The following is a 20,037-nucleotide window of genomic DNA, read 5'->3' on the forward strand; positions in this document are numbered from 1 at the left end:
AGTCGTCAGACGACGGCTTCGAGGGGGCGCTCCAGATAAGACGTCGCGCGCACCCATTATACAATTCATCTGGCCAGAGATAAGCGTTTACACAGCAATTTCCCCCGTCTAATGGAGTTTTATGAGCTGATGACTGGGCCGCGGCGGCGCGATCCTCGGGCCGGCCACGATAACCCTCCCCGACCGGAACACACCGGGCCGAGGAGGAGCGGGCGCGCCATCTTGGGACGCCTGATCGACGCGTCCAGGAAATAGCGTCCGCGCTTTATCGGCCCCCGCTGACTCGGCGCTTCCCCGGCGGGACGTGATCTCATCGGCCGCCGTCTCCGCTGACGAGCCGCCGACGCCCGGCGGACAACACGCGCGCCCACGCGGCCCCCTTGCCGGCAGAAGAAGGCAGTCTACCGCGTAAGCGCCTTCGTGCGCTGCAGCCGAGAGGTCTTTGCGCGTTGTTTCGGGATCTACGACCGTATACCTTTTCGCCAGCCTCTCTATCCGCCCATCTCGGTCACATACGCGATCGGTCGGTGTGCTCTCATTCAATTGAGTCGTGCTGTATGTAAGGCTTTTGCAGTCTGCATTGAAGAAAGCCACATTTGTCTGCCCAGCAAGCAGCAGACAGTGAAATTATGGGCACGCACAATTTATTAATTACGGCGGAATCGGTGACGTGGAGTGCCTGATTTTCGGCGTTCATATACACTAGATAGCATCGTTTGGGTATGTGAATAAAGCGTAGCTGTTGCACGTTTCTGCACTTTTCACTCAACGTAAAGAAATCGTTCATGTAATGTGTCACACTGCATACGCGGCAATTTAAATCTAGCCAGCGAAAACGATAGGAGCCTTGGCAGTGCCAGATCAAGGGCGAAGTTGCCTTTATTTTTATAAAAATGGATATTTGTTTTGTGCATCACACGGCGTGATTAGCTACAATTAGATTGGGTTCGATTAGGTGAGTTCTGTCATGGACCAGTTGGTCGAGCAGCTGTATTCTTTACTTTGCCTTCCTTCATTGGCAATAGTGCTGCAGGGGCAGCGGCGTGAACTGCTGGACTGAACGAGGTGTCGATGATTAGCGCTAGAATATTAAGCATGAAATGTTTTCAGCTTCCATTCTCGGCAGACTCAGGTGAACATTGTGCCGGAACAGCAGCGAACTTGAGGTCGAACATGTTGCCAACTTTCCTAAACTTTCCGTCCGAATGGCACATGCAGCTTGGCAAAAGGAACCAGCGCGCCGTGCGGTCGCTCGAAGGCTCCGCAATCACGGCGGAAGTGATTCAGATGTCAAGGCTGCGTTTATGTGCGCCCCCAGCTTGGGCCTAAACAACAACAGGCGCCGGGCGTCTATTAAAAAAAAAACTGAAGCGTGAGTGCGGAGGAACATCCGGGGCGCGCGCTCTCGCATCCGAGTGGCCCCGTAGATGGTATGGCTCTGTTTAGCACAGACGAGACCTTGAAACGAGGTTTAGTTCGAGTCAGGACACAGTAAGCTTACGGACCTGTGTCGTTGACTCGTTTTGCTCTTCCTGCAGTGAGTTCGGTGGCAGAAACGCTTCGTGGTGTGGTGTGGCGTGGCGAACATCAGTACGAGACCCATTTCAAGAATGTGGCTAGCACTATCTGTAACACATCCTAGACAATGCTACGCAGGCCCTGCAAATAATTTTATGCTGTAGACCAACACCGTGCTTACAAACAAGAGGGCGCAGGCGGACGTCGGAGCCGACTGGGGGTGAAAAGTAGTTTAATACTTTAAACGAAAAAAAAAGTTAAATCAGAAAACTGCTTTGAGACCTTTTGTTTGCATGTATTCCTATTGGCGCCAACCCTACTTTACAGCCCCCAGTCGACTTGGCTGGCGACAGTAGTGCCCCCGCAGCTTGCTTATGTCACGGATCGGCATAGGCCTATTAGTCTCGACGACGAGAGACAATAATTATTTTTTACTGATAATGGTATGGAATGCCGCCATGCAGACGTTGACGCATGCAAGGCGGCCTCATTGCTCTAATAATGACTTTCGCGATGTGAGAATAAGTGCGCACGACTGGTGTCGGCGTTCGAGCGTGCACTTCACATTAGAGACCTCCCCAAAGTCGTTCACAGCATTTACACGAAGTCAAAAAGAAGAAGGATACGCTGCGGGGCGTGAATTTACGACCTCGCGTGCCACCGCGTCATTCGGCAAAAACATAAAGGAAGAATGGAACCCGCCCTTTTATTAAGCTTTGGGTGGCTTTGATGACACGAGGCTGATAAAAATGCAGTAAAACGGCCGTAAAAATCAGTGGCAGTGTCAAGTTCGTTTAGTATCTTCCTGCACGAACGCGTTTCCGCTGAGACGCGCTTCCTTTTACCACTTTACGTAATTTCTTACCTCTTGTCGGGAAGTTTGCTGTAGAATTTGCTTTTAATAAACATTCAGGTGCGCTCGACTTTGGTAAGTATGCTTTTTTTTTGCGCTTTGATCAAACTGCCTGTATATCTTATATTTTGGGTACATTCACTCCCGCAAACATAGGTCCCTATGCATTCACCGTGTATTATGCATTCACCGTGGCAGTGTGCCCCCGCTTCCCTTTGCTAGAGCCCGTGCAAAGACCAATTCCGGATAAGCTTAATGCTATATCGCCTTGGCTGCACCGGCGAGCGCCCATACACCAAGCGAGCCAAGCTTGAGCACGAACAGCTCTGTGAATCCAGATACAGTTTTTTTTTTTTGCAGTCACACTCGGCTGAGAATGCACAAGCTATTTTCTGAATTCTCACGACTTTTTAACTCGCTTTTCATTTTTTCGCACAACTTCTATGCCTCAGCGCTCAGCGAATCGTTGCATGCGATCCTTTTGTTGAGCGCCATAGCGTGTTCGAACTTGACTGTTGTTACGGTTGGCGTCTGGCACCAGGTGCTTCGTTGGAATGAGGCGTGACTTCCCCTGCTAGGGTGTGGCGTCTGACACCACGTGCACAAAGGAATTTCACCCGACCTTCTCTCACCATGCCTCGTCGAAATGAAACATGACTTCTTTCCGCCAATCAGACTCTGTGCCGGTCACGTGACGTCGACGGAAGCAAGATCTCTCCGACGATTGTAGACAGCCTATTTAAGGCGCTCCTAAATGTACTTTTGATATATTCATTCATTCTCTTTTCTTCATCTTTCACCAACCTTGGAATGAACTGTGCAAGTTTCCCACTAGAAATCGTCTCGTCCTTGCTCGGTCGCCATGGTCTACCGGATGCCTGCAGCCCGCCGACGATGCCACGCTACCCAATAGTAACGTCGGTCGAGCTTCTATAGGCATGCGTCGCAACACTGTTCACGTGGAAAGCTGGTGTTTCTGCAGTGATGAACACTTTTACGAATGCAGATATTTATTTATTTATTTATTTATTTATTTATTTGTTTGAAAACAAAATGCGAGGCATCAATGCCAGCGCGTGGCCTCACCGCGTTGTCACGGTAACCTGATCGTCACCACCGAATGCCATAAGTCGCTTGGGCCTTCCCAAGCGAATTTTGCGAGCTTTGCCCAGAGCAGAGCGAAGGCCACGCTGCCTTATGTTATTGAAAGCGACCAGTCACCTTGCGAGGCCGGACTGATCGCATAGGCTTCCAGAAGATGTGGGCAGCGGTAGCGGTGCTGCGGCCGCGACGTCGTGCAAGAGATTGTGTCGTAAACACAGGCGATAACTTTTGTATGCGCTGCAATACTTAGGGATACACTATTCGTACCAAAAATGTAGTTTTGATGGTTGGGGTATGGTATCTACTTGACTGCCTGGAACAAGGCGTGGAACGCGAAATGAAAAAAAAAAAAACACGTGTACTGGTATAAAGTGGATCCGATTTTGCAGCAGCCGATGCTGCCTTGTATCTGAGACACGTATTTCATGTTATATCTCCCGCTTTGTTACCTTCCTGCTTCAAGAGCGGATTTATTGGTCACTCTTAAAGGACGATGGTTGTGGTTCCCATTTCTATCTTGTATCTCTTAGACTTTTTTCGTTGGAAAAAGGGTGTTCAGCAAGGTTTTCCTATGCAAAATTCCTCGACTGAGGAGCGGCGATCTCCCCAACCGCCCCTGTCCTGCTTCGCTTTTTTTCTCCTTCTGCGCTCTGCTGTACCTTTTTCGTTCAACCAATAATAATGAATGCGTACTGTACTCGCCTCACAATAGCCGCCGCGGTGGCTGAGCGTTTATGGCGCTCGGCTGCCGGCCCGAAAGAAGCGGGTTCGATCCCGGCCGCAGCGGTCGCATTCCTATGGAGGCGAAATTCCAGAGGCCCGTGTACTGTGCGATGTCAGTGCACGTTAAAGAACCCCAGGTGGTTGAAATTTCCGGAGCCCTTCACTACGGCGTCCCTCATAGCCTGAGTCGCTTTGGGACATTAAATCCCCCATAAACCATCACCTCACAATATTGCCCTACTTTTTCTAAGATGCAGCCGACATTGCTTCCAAAGGGCCGGCAGTGCAGTTTTGCCGTCTTCTTTTGTCCTTGTTTTCGTTTGCAGCAACCAGCTAGCTCAGCAATTCGTCTTGTGCTGGCCACGGGCCCGTCTTGTTTTGCTCGTGGTTCCTCTGCAAGGTAGCGTTTCACGGGCAGCATTCTGTGCTTGTCAGAAAAGGATCGGCAACTCGAACCTGTACAAGTCGGCAGATACACTCACCAGCTAGTGAAATAATTTTGCCTCGCTCACATTCGCACGCCAGCCGCTGTGAGTTGAAGTGTGAGTGGGCCCCTGGAAATGTGATTACCTGAGTGTGAGGGTGAATGAGCACCTCCGAGTGTTAACATAGTATATGAGTGTGAGCGGACGAGCCCCAGTGGGTGTGAGTGAGCAGTGAGTGTAAATAGAAATGGGCCATTGTGAGTATGAGTTGAAGTGTAAATGGATGTGGGCTACCGCGAGTGTGACTGCGAGCCGCGGTTGTGAGTGTTAGTGACCCCTTGTCCGTGTAGTGTCAGCGCTGTGTCGTTATATCTGCCTCTGTCCGTGTCCTGAGGTGCGCTGTTTTTTCCCAAACCCGACTGTACGTCAGTAAGAACGGACGTGAGGCCCTGTCAACGTGAAGCCGTGTGAATATGAGTGTGAGTGAGCCCCTGTGAGCGTTAATATATGAATGTGAATGGAGGTGAAGCACAGTGAGCGTGATTGTGAATGGACGTGGTCCTTTGTAAGTGTGAATAATACGCTATGAAATTATGTGAGTGAGAGCAGACGTGAGGCTCTGAAAGATGATGTGAGTGTGAGCGCGAGTAAACGGTCGGGAAAATAAATATTTTTAAGTGAGCGCGACTGAGTCACCTCTCATGGGGTTGACGTGTGCTCGAACCACCTTGTGGCACCCCCTCGCCTCGCACACTACTTTTTTCTCCCGAGTGGCCATTCGTGCCAACGCGACCCAACTCTCCGGGCTATGTTCCTTTTCCTGAAGGCGTCCGCTTGAGACTCCTGGTTGCTCCCGGTTTGGCTTTCTTTTTTTTTTTATTGGTGGTCTTTCATTAGAGTACACTATGTCGATTTTTTTAGTGTGCATGCCTTGATATTTCTTTTTTCTCTTCGTGTAAAAGACGCAATGTGTTTCGGTCCTCTGAGTTGTCTGCAGTACATACCCGAAAATTCTTTGCAAAATAATTTCTGAGTGGGAAGCATTTATGAACGCAATTTTTTCATAGAATGTAAGATTTCACTATAACAATCGATATATCCACAGATCACCCGACGGCAGTCTTGTATTTTTTTCATTCACATTTTTGCTATCGTCAAAAGCGTGCCCCATTGGTTTTCTATGGCAGTCTGAACTGCTCGACGCGATCGATGAAAACAGCTAAAAGATTTTGCTACATATCAGGAGAATGGACCATTACCCTGAATATTTTCATTCGAGTATCATGTAATTTTCCCATTTTCAAAAATTTTTACCAAGAATGTTGAACATGTGAGTCTGGCTGGTTTTCTTCTTTTTATTTTTCCCTTTGTATTTGTTTTCCTGCTGCAAATAGTTTGGATTGCCTCTTTTTACTTCTTCTTCTTCATTCTTTTATCAGATCATTTTTTGTTTCCCTGCACAGTCACTGTCATTGGAGCGTTCTTATGTACACCATTTTCTGTAACCACCTCAACTGTGTTACAAAGTTCTTTTCCTTTTTCTAGGATACATTTATCTGACTGCTCTCCTTTCTTGAGCCTTGTAGGCATTGTGCGCCGTCTGGTGGCAGTTGTTAGACTCTGTTTCTTAAAAGCACCCCGAAATTATTTTGATGGTCATTGTCCAATGCAACAAATTTGTGCAGGTAGTCTTTGTGAGTATTAGAGTCAAATTTAAAAGCTCTCCGGGGAATCTATAATTTACGTATAATTTTTTTTTTACAAACTGCTGCTCACAACCGACTAGGGAGGCACCTCACCCCGCGTTCCTCGCCGCCCTTACCCAGATGGCGCGATTGGGAAAACTGGGCGAGCCCACTCACTGGGCCTGCCCAGTTGGCGTGGTCGCGATGGGGTGCGACGGGGTGCTGTTCGAAAAAGAGTTAATGTAACAATAAAGAAAACCATAAGTAACATATATTAAGCTTTCGGTGACTAAAAGTTACGTCACCAGGCTTTCATTTGGCTCAATATGGCTTTCAACTCCCGCTGCAGCGCAGTATGCGTTCTGTCGAAAACAGATGACATCAGCCTGTAAGACACAGAAGCGGCGGCATCCTTGAATTTACTCACGTTTATGTAAACCTTATGTGTGCTGTTTTCCCTGGACAGATAATGTCCATGCAGCCTGTATGCGTCGCTGGTTTGGTCATTTCAAGGTCACGAGTACGCGCGCATTGTTCCAGTTGCGTAGTTTTTTATTCTTTTAGCTCACCCCCTTCCCAGTTCAAGGTCACCCCTACTACGGCCAAAGTCTCGAGCTCCATTTGTGTATTCGTAAACTTTTATCGCCTGCAAGGTGACCCCTAGCAGGACAGAAGTTGTGAGCGTACGTGTCTCCTTTTTTGGCGGTGCCTTATTTTTCCTGTTCCAAAGTCCCGCCATCCAGAGCCAAAGCCTAGAGATATCCTATTAGTTACCTGTTTATTTTTCTCACCTTTAACGTGGCGTCCATGCAGTGTGGTGTTTACGGGGTCCCCCTACAGCTACTCGGCAGCGTCCTTGCAGTATGTTCAGCGTCTTCTTAAAAAGTCCACAATGCGTATCCGAATAGCGTTGTCTTGAAAATTTCTTCCTTCCTACCTTTTGCCTTCCCTTTCAGTTGACACCTAATGCTTTTGAAGCGAAAAGCTTCAATACGCTAGATCAAGCAGTCGTCGCGTAGGCCGGAGAATGACCTTTAACGACCTTCAGCCCAACCACGTTTATCCCATCCTTACGGCGAAGTTCGGGTGCCCACCGATATATGTGAGACAGTCACTGCTGTGTTTCCTTTCGTTAAAAACAATTTTCAAAACCAATCCAATTTTCTTCGAAAGCAAAGGAAAGGCGCATAAGTGGCACCTTGACAGTGGACACCTAAGTCGGGCTTTAGCCTACGTGGCCGTAGTGACAGATGTGCGCTGCATGCGTTGGCATTCACAACATTGCAGCAGAAAAACAGCACTGAAGCTGTCATTGTGTTCATTGCCGTTGCTGTTGACAATGTTCTAGACTCCGATGATTTAAACAAAGGAAGGCGCATAACTGGCTCCCTGGGACAGTGGACGCCTCAATCGCGCTTGAGGTACTTGGCGATGGTGGGAGATATGTGGACTGCATGCATTGGCGTTGACAACGTTGTGGCAGACACGCGGCACTGCAGCAATTGGCCGCAGCGTTCACAGGGTGACCAACCTCTCGCGATCAACCATTAATTTAACTGTCACCAGCCAGGGTGGGCGCGGTGACTAACCAGTGTGCGGAACGCACTCATCCTTACAGACACCAAGCCGCGTCTACAATTGCCCGATACACCACAGCTTTCGCTCTCTAACCAGGTTTAGCAGTAGTTGAACCGCAGCTCATTTTTCCTGTGGTTCCTTTACAAAGAAACTTCAATTCAGAGGGCATAAACTGCCCACATGCTTAATATGGACAATCTAAAGAAACTTTTTGGGATGGTGGCACGGTTCCCGTAAGGGCCAACCCTGCGATCGCAACTGCTTCGTGCGCCCCGTACGCAGAGGCGTCGGGTTTCGCGGACAACTTTATTTAGATGAGCTTGGAATCATTGGGAACGTTTGTGACCGGTTTCTCTACAACAGTATGTACATTGTTAGATGTGACAACAAAAATGATTGATGACTGGGAATGAACGACTAATGAACCCTTTATTGCAAGGGAGGAATGGCTTTCGGCCGCTGTTCGGGATGGGGGTGTCGGTGCAGAAGCAGCTTCTTCTCGGTTGTTTTCATATCCTTTAGAGCTGCGCGCCTTAAGTCAGTCGACCTCCGACTTATGCAGGCAGCAGTAGAAGAATGGGGAGCTGGGCCAGTCGGTATGGATCCATACGGAAGAAAAACCAGCGCACAAAGCGGGGCGAAGAAAAGGAGTGACACACACAGCGCTCAGCTCGCGACTGACCTTTCTTCAAGGAAGTGCAAAAAAAGAACGTGCGCATTTGGATGCATTGTATTTTTCTTTGCCTGCCTCTGCATCTTGTGACATGCGCGGTTGCTGCGCTATGTTATCCTTCTTTGCACATCCTTGAATAAAGGTCAGTCGTAAGTTCAGCGCTGTCTGTGTCGCTCCTTTTCTTCGTCCCCTTTTGCGCGCTGCTTTTTTCTTCAACTAAGCAGGCCGCTCTTACTACCGTATGCCACGATGGCAGGTGTGGCGGAATCTGGTCTGCTAGGGTGGCCATGTCGTCATGTGGCATGCGCTGAATTTCGTGTTTCCCTCGCGAGAAAGACGGGCAAGTCCGTATAAGATTATGTAGATCTGCTTTACAGTGTTCCCGATAGAGGGTGCACGCATCTGTTATGAGCGTTTCGTGTCTGAATTGAATTGAATTGAATTTATTTCTTCAGAACAACTGGAAGGATTTCCAGGCAAAAAGCTGCTTTTGCAACTTGACTGGGCCCGGAAAACATTTACATAGCAGTGGCTTCGACATACCAGCTGATGGAAATGAACATAAGAAAGATACAACAAAGGAGAACAAATATACACACTATCAAATACAAACAATGAATACACTTTTACATGCAATTGTATGGTTAAAACTGCAACTTCTAGGCTCATCTAGTGCAAAAATAATACGTAATTAAGAAATGCACATGTAATAGACTCTCAAAGACGCACTTAATGTTCACTTATAAACATTTTGAACCCATATACACACATGAAAAGCAGAATACACACATAAAATTGTATGAAATAATCAAAATATTAGAGAAATACACAAAATTGTCTCTGTACATCACAGGCCACCTAGAGAATCAGAAGTAACATATCTAAAAGAAATAGTTCACGACTCTACGAAATACCGTCGCAATTCTTTGAACCTGAAATCTGTGGTATGTTTATATTTTTTAAGTACATGCGGAAGATTGTGTTGCAATGTTTGGAGTTTATAATTAGTTCTAAAATGAGGAACAAACCAAGCGTCCGTGCTGCGGGTATGAGCAGAAGTATGTTTAATTTTTAGGGACGCTGTTTCAGTTATAAAGGCCTTGTAAGAACTGTTAGAGAAAGAAAACAAATGTAGCATCCGGAAATCATACATATGGTCAATGCGGACAATGTGATACAATGGAAACAAAACGTTTGTTGGGGATAAGCAGTGTACGTTTGCGATGTGACGAAGGGTTTTCTTTTGGAGGCGCAGAATCTTCGCGATATTTGTTTTCGTAGTAGTTGCCCATATTAAGCTACAGTAATTAATATGAGATTCGAAGAGTGCATAATAAATTTGTCGCTTAACGTTTGTGCGCAGCAGCGTTCGGCACCGTGACAGTGCTCCTGCTGTCGCAGCGAGCTTTTTACAGATGTTTTTCACCTGCGTATCCCAGCCGAGGTTAGACGAGAAAACAACTCCCAGAATTTTGTGCTCATGCACAATTTCAATTTCTTTATCAGCATATCTAATTGCGTGTTGAATTTGAAATGGTTTATTTTTTGCCCGGAAGATAATTGCTTTTGTTTTTGCTGCATTAATATTTATCTTGTTGCGCTGCGCCCAGAGCAAGAGCTTGTCAAGCATATCATTGCATTTTAGTACTAATTTGTGTACACTTGGACCAGAAAATAAGACTGTGCTGTCATCTGCATATATTATGAACTTCTCTGTTTGGTCTAGTGTAACAATACCATTTATATATAAATTAAATAATAAAGGCCCCAAAACACTTCCTTGTGGCACACCATGTGTAACTGTTAAGAAATTTGACTGTTCCCTATCGATGCATACGCACTGAGTTCTGCCACTCAAATATGACCGAAACAGTTCTAGTGGTATGCCCCGAATTCCGTAGAGTGAAAGTTTATGCAGCAGTATATCGTGATTAAGACAATCAAAGGCCTTCGTGAAGTCAATAAATAAACCTATGGTAAAATTGTTAATAATAAAAATAATAATTGGTTTTGGGGGAAAGGAAATGGCGCAGTATCTGTCTCATATATCGTTGGTAAAGGAAGGGATAAAGGAGGGAGTGAAAGAAGAAAGGAAGAATGAGGTCCCGTAGTGGAGGGCTCCGGAATAATTTCGACCACCTGGGGATCTTTAACGTGCACTGACATCGCACAGCACACGGGCGCCTTAGCGTTTTTCCTCCATAAAAACGCAGCCGCCGGGGTCGGGTAGGTAAAATTGTTATTTTCTATATTTTGTAGTATATTTTCTTTCAGAGTCAATAAGGCTGTCTCTGTTGATCTATTTTTCCGAAATCCATGTTGGGCATTGCTTAGCACATTATGCTTCTCTAGAAAAAGAATTAACCGATCATAAATTAGTTTCTCTAGCCCCTTTGAAAATATTGGGAGAACAGATATTGGTCTGTAATTTGAAACCAATTTTTTATCGCCCCCCTTATGAACTGCAGTTAATCTAGCTTTCTTCATGGCAACTGGAAATACACCCGTTTCAAGGACCAAGTTATAGATATGAGTTAGAACAGGAAGAATATCCTCCAAAACATATTTAACAGGGTTTACTTGCATATTATCTACATCTAATGCTGTACTGTTATTCAAATGAATAAATGTTCTGTAGATTTCTGATTCATTGGTTGGCTGCAAAAACATACTTTCGGGAACGCTTTGAATAGCCATACCCAAACTTAATGGGTTATTGTCCCTTGGTATAGATTTAATAAAATGTTCATTAAAATGTTCCGCGAGTGCCTTTCCAGTCAATTCGGAGTTGTTAAAAGTAATTCTGTTTGGCTCTGTGTTTTTCTTTCCGCGACCTAAGACCTTATTTACTACTTTCCATGAAACCACTTGTGAAGTGTGTGCGAGGTGTACGCTGCATTTGCTATGACTTTGCGGCCGAGTGAGCGAGCTCTCCGTTAGTGTCCAGCCCCGGAGCTTGCTGCTATTCCTTCGGTTAACCTACGCCTGCTGTGTGCTTTTATTTTGGTGCGGACGTAGTGAATCAGTGTTCTGCCGGGGGAGCCTTCAGTGAACAGTTTCAGTGAACAGTTTTCAGTGAACAGGAATTTTGACCTCCCGACTTCGGCAGGGAGTGGAGGTGTGGGGCGTCGTACTGCATGTGATCAAGCCCAACCCCTTCTGCGGCTACGTTTCCCCCTGCATGGCAGCGTGTCCAGGTGCAATTCGGATCTTTGTCCAGCCGTCTTGCATTCGCTTCAACCTCTTCGTGATGTAGTTGGTGCCGTCAGCTTTGCTATCACTGCGTGTGAGTTAGGATTGGATGGACATTCACAGTTCTCCGTTAAGCAATATCCCCTGTGGCGGTCGTAATGGTGTTGGCGGCTCCCCATAAGACAAGCAATTCCGCATGTACAGTCGTCGGCACGTCTGTCGAAACGCCAGCTTTTGGCTGCATGCGCGACGCCTGCCGACAACGCCTCGTTTGAGACAGCCTGCATCTGAGCATGCGCCGCCGCACTTGTCGCACTACCTTCTGCTTTATCGCCGCGCTGGGCTGCAGCCGGATCGCGAACGATCGCCGGTGAAGTCCCTGCAGGCCGCGGAACCAAAGCCGATGTAATGCGTCTCGATAATAATACAGATGATTGAAATGCGCAAAACATTAGACGAGAGCAAAAACTTCCCCAGGCGTGTTATCTGTGACTGCAGCGCCTTCGCCGGCGATCGTCTGCGATCGCGGCTGCGGACCAGCGCGGCGATAAAGCAGAAGGTAGTGTGATTAGTGAGCAGCGCAGGCTATGATTCAAGATATCTCAAACCAGGCGTTATCGGTAGGCGTCGCGCGTGCAGCCAAAAGCTGGCTAGACAGACGCGCTGGCGACTGTACGGATGAGCCTTCGGGTAGGTGTCATCTGTGCTGGCCGTTGAAACTGGTACTGCCGCGCTGACCCAGGCTACACCAACCTTTCGTTTCGAATTGCAGCGTCTGTGTAGATGTCTGCTATGTGGCGGTCTTGTTAGTTCCGTTCTCTTTTCAAAAACTTTACACCGCGTTTCGCCTACTAATAGATAGCCGTGGTATTCGTTCACCGGCGCCTCCCACGGGGGGTGATAAGCTTGCCCCATGGGCCCCGGGGCCCCGTTGATTCGGTTGTTCAATGCCGTGATCTACTTCCTTTGTATCGTGTCTTGCATCATCCTCGTCTGCAGCGGCGAGCCAGGCCTATGATGAGGGGAACCTCTCGTGCAGTCACTGCCACTGTCTGTCATGTTCCATCCTTCTCATCTGAAGCCAACCAGGTCTATGGCCAGGCAGACCGCCCCTTGCAGTCACCATTACTGCTCGCGAGCAGCTCAAAATCGGAGCAGGTTTGTACGGTGCACTGAGGGCGGTAGTAGAGCTCGCGTGCCGCGGCACTGCCCCCTCGATCCCCGAGGAGTAGTCTTCGCTTGAAGACAGTCCTTCCCTTGGAGACTGTCTGGCAACTTTGCAGAGAAGTTAGACGCAGACAGTAATCAGCCAATCTTCCAAAGAAGAACATCGTCCGGTTGCCACCGCCTATAGCAGGGCACTTATCTTTAACTGCCGTCCTTGCGGGTTGTTTGCGTCTCAAGGCATCCCTTCGCGGGAAAAGGAAGGCAACGGAGCTGGCGACGGCTTAGCGTGAGCGTTAAACCGCCGCAGAAAAGGAAGGAAAGCAGGCAAAGCGTGAGGAGCTTCGAATGCGGTGTTGCAAAGTGCGCCGGATGGCACCGCGGCTGTACTTCTTCATTCGTGGCGTGGCCAAAGAGTGCGCGCACAAGTGCGAAACGCCAGCACGAGATTCGGCAGCGCCGCCGCCAGACAAGGTGTCTCATTGACCTCGCCGCCGATTTATGGCGTCGCGGAGGAGGCTGCGGACGCCTTTACAATTATTTTTCTTTTATCCGCTCCAAGGGGCTCTCGCGCTATGAGTTGCGCTCACGAACGGGCAGGCCTTGTATCCTAGCCAACCTCGCCTGTGCAGGCTCGGGTGAAACCGCGGAGAAATGAAGACGCGCTTGCGCGCAACACTCCTGCATTCCACGCGGCCGGACGTGGCGCAAGCGAGGCTCTCAAGTCTTTCTGCCTTAGTAGCAGCCACGCGTCCTCCTTTCCGCCTGGTCTCGCTGCATCCGCCCAAGAGAACCAAACGCTCTTTTCCATCCCCTCTTTTTTTTTTTTGCCTCCTCTTTTGGATGCCTGCTCTTTGGCCTCTTCTTCGCGAAACTAATTGGGAGGCCTTTGTGATCTCGCCACCTCCCCCCCCCCCCCTTTTTTTTTCTGGCGGCGCGGTGCCGCGAGGGATTTCGGAATGGCCCCAGGAGATTTACTGCTCCCAGAAGGCGCGACGCGGCAAGCGCCCCCCCCCCCCCCTCCCCCTCAACCGCTCGGATTGCGTTTCACTCCTGCATACAATCCACCCTGTTTGTATGCCTCGTTGGGCTCAGCGATAATAAAAAGTTTATACACTTAACGTTCGCGCTAGAAGGGCGGGCTTGTTGACGTTATAGGCCTCGCCTCACTCTCATTAGCAGAGTCAACGGACGGTGTGTGCGCATACAGGGCACTCCGTTGTGCGAGCTTTCAGATCTGCAGCAGCCACGGTTCTAAGGTTAAAGCGCTCATGTAATGCTTATTTAAATGTACACAGACTGCACGCGGTTTGTGTTAGCGTCACAGTTATGTTTTAGAATGCAGTGCGCACTTAATAAATATTTAACGATACGTATTTCATTTGAGCATGAAAGCTGTCGGTCTCCACAATCTAGGAAACGCTAAGAGAACCGGCTGTGTTCTTTCCTGTGGCGTCAGTATGCGTGTGGGCAAGTCGATTACTCGGCTTGACACATTGTGCAGAGCGAAGAACGAGGGCGACGAATATAACGACAAATGCTTGTCTTCTTCTTCTTCTTCTTCTTCTTCTTCTTCTTCTTCTTCTTCTTCTTCTTCTTCTTCTTCTTCTTCTTCTTCTTCTTCTTCTTCTTCTTCTTCTTTTCCTTCTTCTTCTTTTTCTTCTTCTTCTTCCTCTTCTTTTTCTTCTTCTTCTTCCTCTTCTTTTTCTTCTTCTTCTTCCTCTTCTACTTCTTCTTTTTTTTCTTCTTCTTAAAACATGGTCCTGTCGTCGCTGTTGCTTCCTCGTCCTCGTTTTCCGCGCTGCCTGATGTGCCAAGCCAAAAATAGCAGTAGTGAAGGGGGTGGCAGCCGCTGATTTGAACCTGTGTAACTTACGTTCGCACTGGTTGCAAGTGGCGTTTTGCATGCTTGCATTTATTGCACAAAATCTGTTCGGCGTCGTCATTTGTCACGCGATCCTTGAGCAGGCATGGTGCATGCATGCAGTCGCGTACGCACACAAATGGAACACGCGTGCCGCGCTTGTTGCGGCTTTATACAACGCATGGAGGTTCCAAGAAGCAGGCGTTAACTATTTTGAGAACTGAACTCAAGAACGTACTTTATTAGGCGCCATTTAAGGTGTGCCGTTCTTGGTAGCATCGGTGCGGGCGCGTTGCTCCTTCATAGTAACGGCGGCCTGGTCGGGTGCTGGTTCCCAAGAATACTCTAGGCTGTTTGTTAAGTCATGTCTCTCACCTTTTGAGACCTTTTGGTCTTTGAGGGTGCGGCGAGCCCGAAGACTTTTGACTAAGGCTGTACTTGCTCTTAATCTAGTGCCATTCGCATTCAGAGTAGCGCAACAACGTTGTTAGCATAGATGTGTGGACGACACTGATGGCTCTGCAAGCAACTGTGTTTAACGATATTAGAGGAATGCATAGCGCAGCACAACGGGACAGAGAAAAGGAGCACACGGGGCGAGCGCTAACTGACAACAGAAGGTTTATTCCAAGAAACTACTGAAAAAGAAACAGCAAAGCGCTTGCCCAACCACACGGCGAAAAAAGGTGGACAGAGATTTTGTGAACACAAAAATCTAACCAGGAACCTAACCAGGAATCTAACCAGTCATACAAAACGATCAGACGGACAGCCGGACTAAAATAAAATCCAAAGGCGTACAATACAGCAGAGGGCAAATCAAACAGGGTTATCTTGAATTAAGCTACTGAATTTCTTTTTGAATCTAAGAAAAATAGCAGCGCTAAAGCACGCAACCACATAAGAAGAAAGGACAAGACACAAGCGCTGACTATCTGCGTTTGCATGCTTCAGCGCTGCTATTTTTCTTAGATTCAAAATGCACCAACTAGCCCAAAAAAGAAGTTTTAATGAATTTATTTTTGCCGAAGAGCGAGTGACGTCTGTTCTCCGTCAGGTAGTTACACGCAGTGACCGAACGCTCCGCGAGTTCTACCTTGAACGATTAATAACTGGACGCCCCACTCCAGTTGTAACCTACACAGTGCTGTGCGCGTGTGTCATTTAATACATCTAAAATGAACTAATCACGCGCACAACCTGGACACATTTCTTATTGTGTAAATAGTTTGTACATATTACTTCTCCCCCTGTCCTCTCTTCCTGTCCCCTCACCTCTTTCATTTCATTTCACCATTCTGCCTGCTATCCTTTATTTCCGCTGCCCCAGCTCAGGTGCTTCAGTATCGATGGCAGATGCCGGGGCTAGCAAAAATATTTTCCTTCCTTTTTGTTATTATTTTAATAAAGACCACTACCACCACCATCGAAGAGCGAGTGACGTATCACTGACGCACGTGTCTTTACCAAATATGTAAATCAATGACGTCTCATGAATTTATATTTCCGATTTATCTTTGGAACGACCGACTAATTTGGCGTGCCACAACAGATGATGACAACCGCAGTCCTTGCGATGTTTTGGCATGTGCCTGCCCCTGGAGCCCTGAAGGGAATTAGAATGTTCTCTTAATCGTTCGTTTAGGCACCGGCCGGCTTGCCCTATGTATACACGCCCGCAGCTCAATGAGATTTTGTAAAAAACGTTCACTATACACTCGACGAAGTTGGTGGTGTGCTTGATGTTGCATACGGGCTTCTTTGCCCAACTCCTACTGGCCTTCACTGGTCTTCACTGCACCCCGCAAGCTGGCAAGTCTTTGCGCTCTGGCCAGTCGGAGTTCGGATCGCGGTCTTCAGTGCAGCAGGCGAATTTTCGCGCACTGCCGAGGGACCGCCTCATACCGTGAAAACGGCGAATTGACGAACAAGTATTTCAATTCAGTTCAATTCAATTCTTTTATTTTTCCAGAAATAAAGGATCCTGTAAAGGGTCAAGAGCTAAAAGCTGTCTCGACAGCTTGACTAGGCCCATGACCCCTTCTACAAGGCAGTAGTGGCTTACAGCAACAGGTAGTGTCCATATTAATTAACATCAATTAAGAAATGCAAAGAACAATGAGTTATACAATAGCAGAAATGCAATTTAATTATTAACTATACAGCATATGATTTCAAAATGTGTCTGCAAAAACAGTACTTATAGTTTTGAACACAGCACAATACCAACAAGAGAAGTTAAGCAGACAGAAATATAAAGAAAAATAGAATACATACATGTTCTTGAAAAACAGCACTTGCAAATGAAAAGGTAAACACGCATAGCCATTCATTCTTTGAATAGAAAAAACATTCTCAGTTCTTTTACGCCGCAACTCATCACACATTTATGCTCATTTAGAATAAATGGCAGATTATGCTGTAGTGACTGAAATTTATAATTATTTCGAAATTTCGGGCGCACCCAGACATCATCATTACGCGTGGATAGTGTAACATGTCTTCCTTTTAGAGATCCTAGATTCATTAAAAAAATCCTGAAAAGCTACAGTGGAAAAGTAAAAAGACCGGAGCAGGCGATATGGATACATATCGATGCCGAGTGGTTGAATTCACGACGCCGAGCTCGACGTCTCGAATTCGCGTGTCATGACTGGGTTGGCCGCGTGTGGCACAACTTAGTGCAAGGGGTCTTACACTCCTCCTTACAACGCGGGCTGCACTCACATTTTTTTTTTTTTTGTCTTAGTAGCAAGAAAGGGAAGGGAAAAGGAGAAAGGGGTCAGCGCACTCCTCGTGTTTCTGCGGTCTCGGGCGTAGGTAAAGCCAAAAATAATAAGGCTAGGGATAGTACGAAGATAGAAGGTGACTTTCCACCGGTTTTCCAAGTACGCACGTATTTCCAGCAATTAACTTACAAACGAAGAAAGCCAACAGTCACCGAAACTAAGGAGCACAAGGGAATGTTCATCTTTCTTTATTGCGGTGTCGATCAATGGTCAGTTAATAGTGTAACTATATTATCGATGAAAGATGACTGACTAGAAAGCAGAAGAAAACACCACATGCCGCTGGGGGGATCCGAACCCACGACCTCCGAATTTCACGTCCGGTGCTCTACGAAGTGAGCTACGGTGACGGCTGTTTATGTTTGCGTGTAACCTAGCCTTGAGAGTGTTCACCATCGCCACGTAGCACTATCGGTAATACAGGACGTACTACGTCCGCCGCTATGGACGAGGGTGGCGCTGGTGAACACTCTCAACGTTAGGCATACAACCGAAGGGAAAATAGGTGCTCGTTACGGCGTGCGTGGCGGAAGCCAACAGCCACAGAAACCAAGGAGCATAGGGGATGTCTCTTGAAATGAACGGCGGCGCAACAAGAACACTATCAAGAAAGAGACACCACACCACACCACACAGTGTCATTGTTTGCGCCGCCGTTCATTTCATCAGGCACCAACTCGCCCCTCAGGCCGTTATTCGGTATGTTTCTTTTTCTCCTACTCTCATCACCGATACCACGGAGACGCACATAGCTATAGCTATCGCGCGAATAATTCACGTTTTACGCTGTTTTCTCTCTTTGCATAGAGTTATTTGTGCCAGAACCCACATATTTGACGTATCTGGACGAGAATGTGTCGGTCTAACCACACTCCACGTGGGGTTTGTAAGTTCCTTTGAGACCAAGCCTTATGCGTTCCCGCCTTCCTCCTCAGGTGACGATCGCGCCACGAGGAGCGACCGCTGAAGCTTCGCCATGGCAGCCCTTTTGCGCGCTATTGCGCTGTCTTGGACTCTCCAGAAAGAAATGCGAAAAATATCCGGTGCAGTCGGCGACCTGGATTGACCCGAGGCGTATGGCACGCGACGGTCGCGCGAGGCACTCCCGGCATGTCCGGCGGGCCGCGGCAGCGCAAGTGGCCCGGAGCTCGGTCCGGGCCGCGAGTATCGACCGCGCTGATCGGCGGCGGCGCTGGCCTCCCTCGGAGGCGATTCCAATTTGGAGGAAAGAGAAGAGACTGCGGTCGCCGGGCGACAGTTCCGAGACGTGTAATTAATGACGCCGCGGCTGCAGATTGGAGAGCGCCGCTCCTCGGCAGCCGGCCCCAGCAGCACTCGCAACCTGAATCACCGGTTTGCCGTCCACGCATGCGCCGCCGCGGTGCGCTCCGGACACGCTTGGAGCACCGAAGCGCCGCCGCTTGAGCTTCGTGGGAGCGCGCGCAAGACCAGCGGTCAGTTGCTGGCGCTCTGCCGCCCTCATCAATGCAGCACCTCTCTCTCTGGCTGGTATTTCTTGCGAGGCGTTCATTTCGCTGTTGGTTTCCCTCCTCCAGCTTGATTCCGTGCTTCCAGCGAAGGGCAGGGTCTCCCTACCCGAAGGGAGAGAGGGAAGCGGGAGCGGCAGTGTCTGTATATATACTTGGAACATCATAAGGGCAGCCGCAGAGGGGGAAGATAACAGGGGGACAAGGTTAAGTCGAGCGGCGGCTCCCGTTAGATTGTATCGCGTATTAGGTAAAATGAGTGGCCTGTTCGAAACCGAATCCCTGTCCGAGGCATGCGGCGGCGGCTTGTATATACGTGCGCGCCGAGCGGACGTTTTCGTAATCGCTCCGTCTGCCGAGAAGTTACGGCCGCTTGGGGCAAGAAAGATGGCCAACTCGTGGCCGGCCCTCCGGTCGGAGAAGAAAAGACAACAAAACGAAGAGGCCAGCCACTGTTTTCGACATTGCGCGATGGGGCCATTGTTGTGAATGCAGGAAGTCTCCAAGTAGAAAGTAAACGTGTTCGTTTTAAGCACTTTTACGAACTGTTGGCACGTTTGTCGAGCAGCCAGCGCCCGATAAGAGGCGCCTTTGGTAAAAACAAAACAAAAAAAGCATACGCGCACTTTTGGAACACCTGAAATGCTTCAACCGTGTTCCATGACTAACACTCTCTTGAACGTCGGACGCCTTTTGAATGTTGTTTAACTGCAGCTCACTCTTCAATCAAAGTTAGTACAAAGCTGAGTAAAAGAACTAGTAATGTGACGAAGTGTGGTAGGACCGCACAAAGCTTGTATGCAATTCCCGAACGCCATATACAACATCGAAAATTGCGGAAGGTTGTATGAGATGTAATGCGCTATATATATATATATATATATATATATATATATATATATATATATATATATATATATATATATATATACATATATATATATATATATATATATATATATATATATATAATTTGTTTTTA

This window comes from Amblyomma americanum, chromosome 1, assembly GCF_052857255.1.
Source record: "Amblyomma americanum isolate KBUSLIRL-KWMA chromosome 1, ASM5285725v1, whole genome shotgun sequence".
Taxonomy (NCBI): Eukaryota; Metazoa; Arthropoda; class Arachnida; order Ixodida; family Ixodidae; genus Amblyomma; species Amblyomma americanum.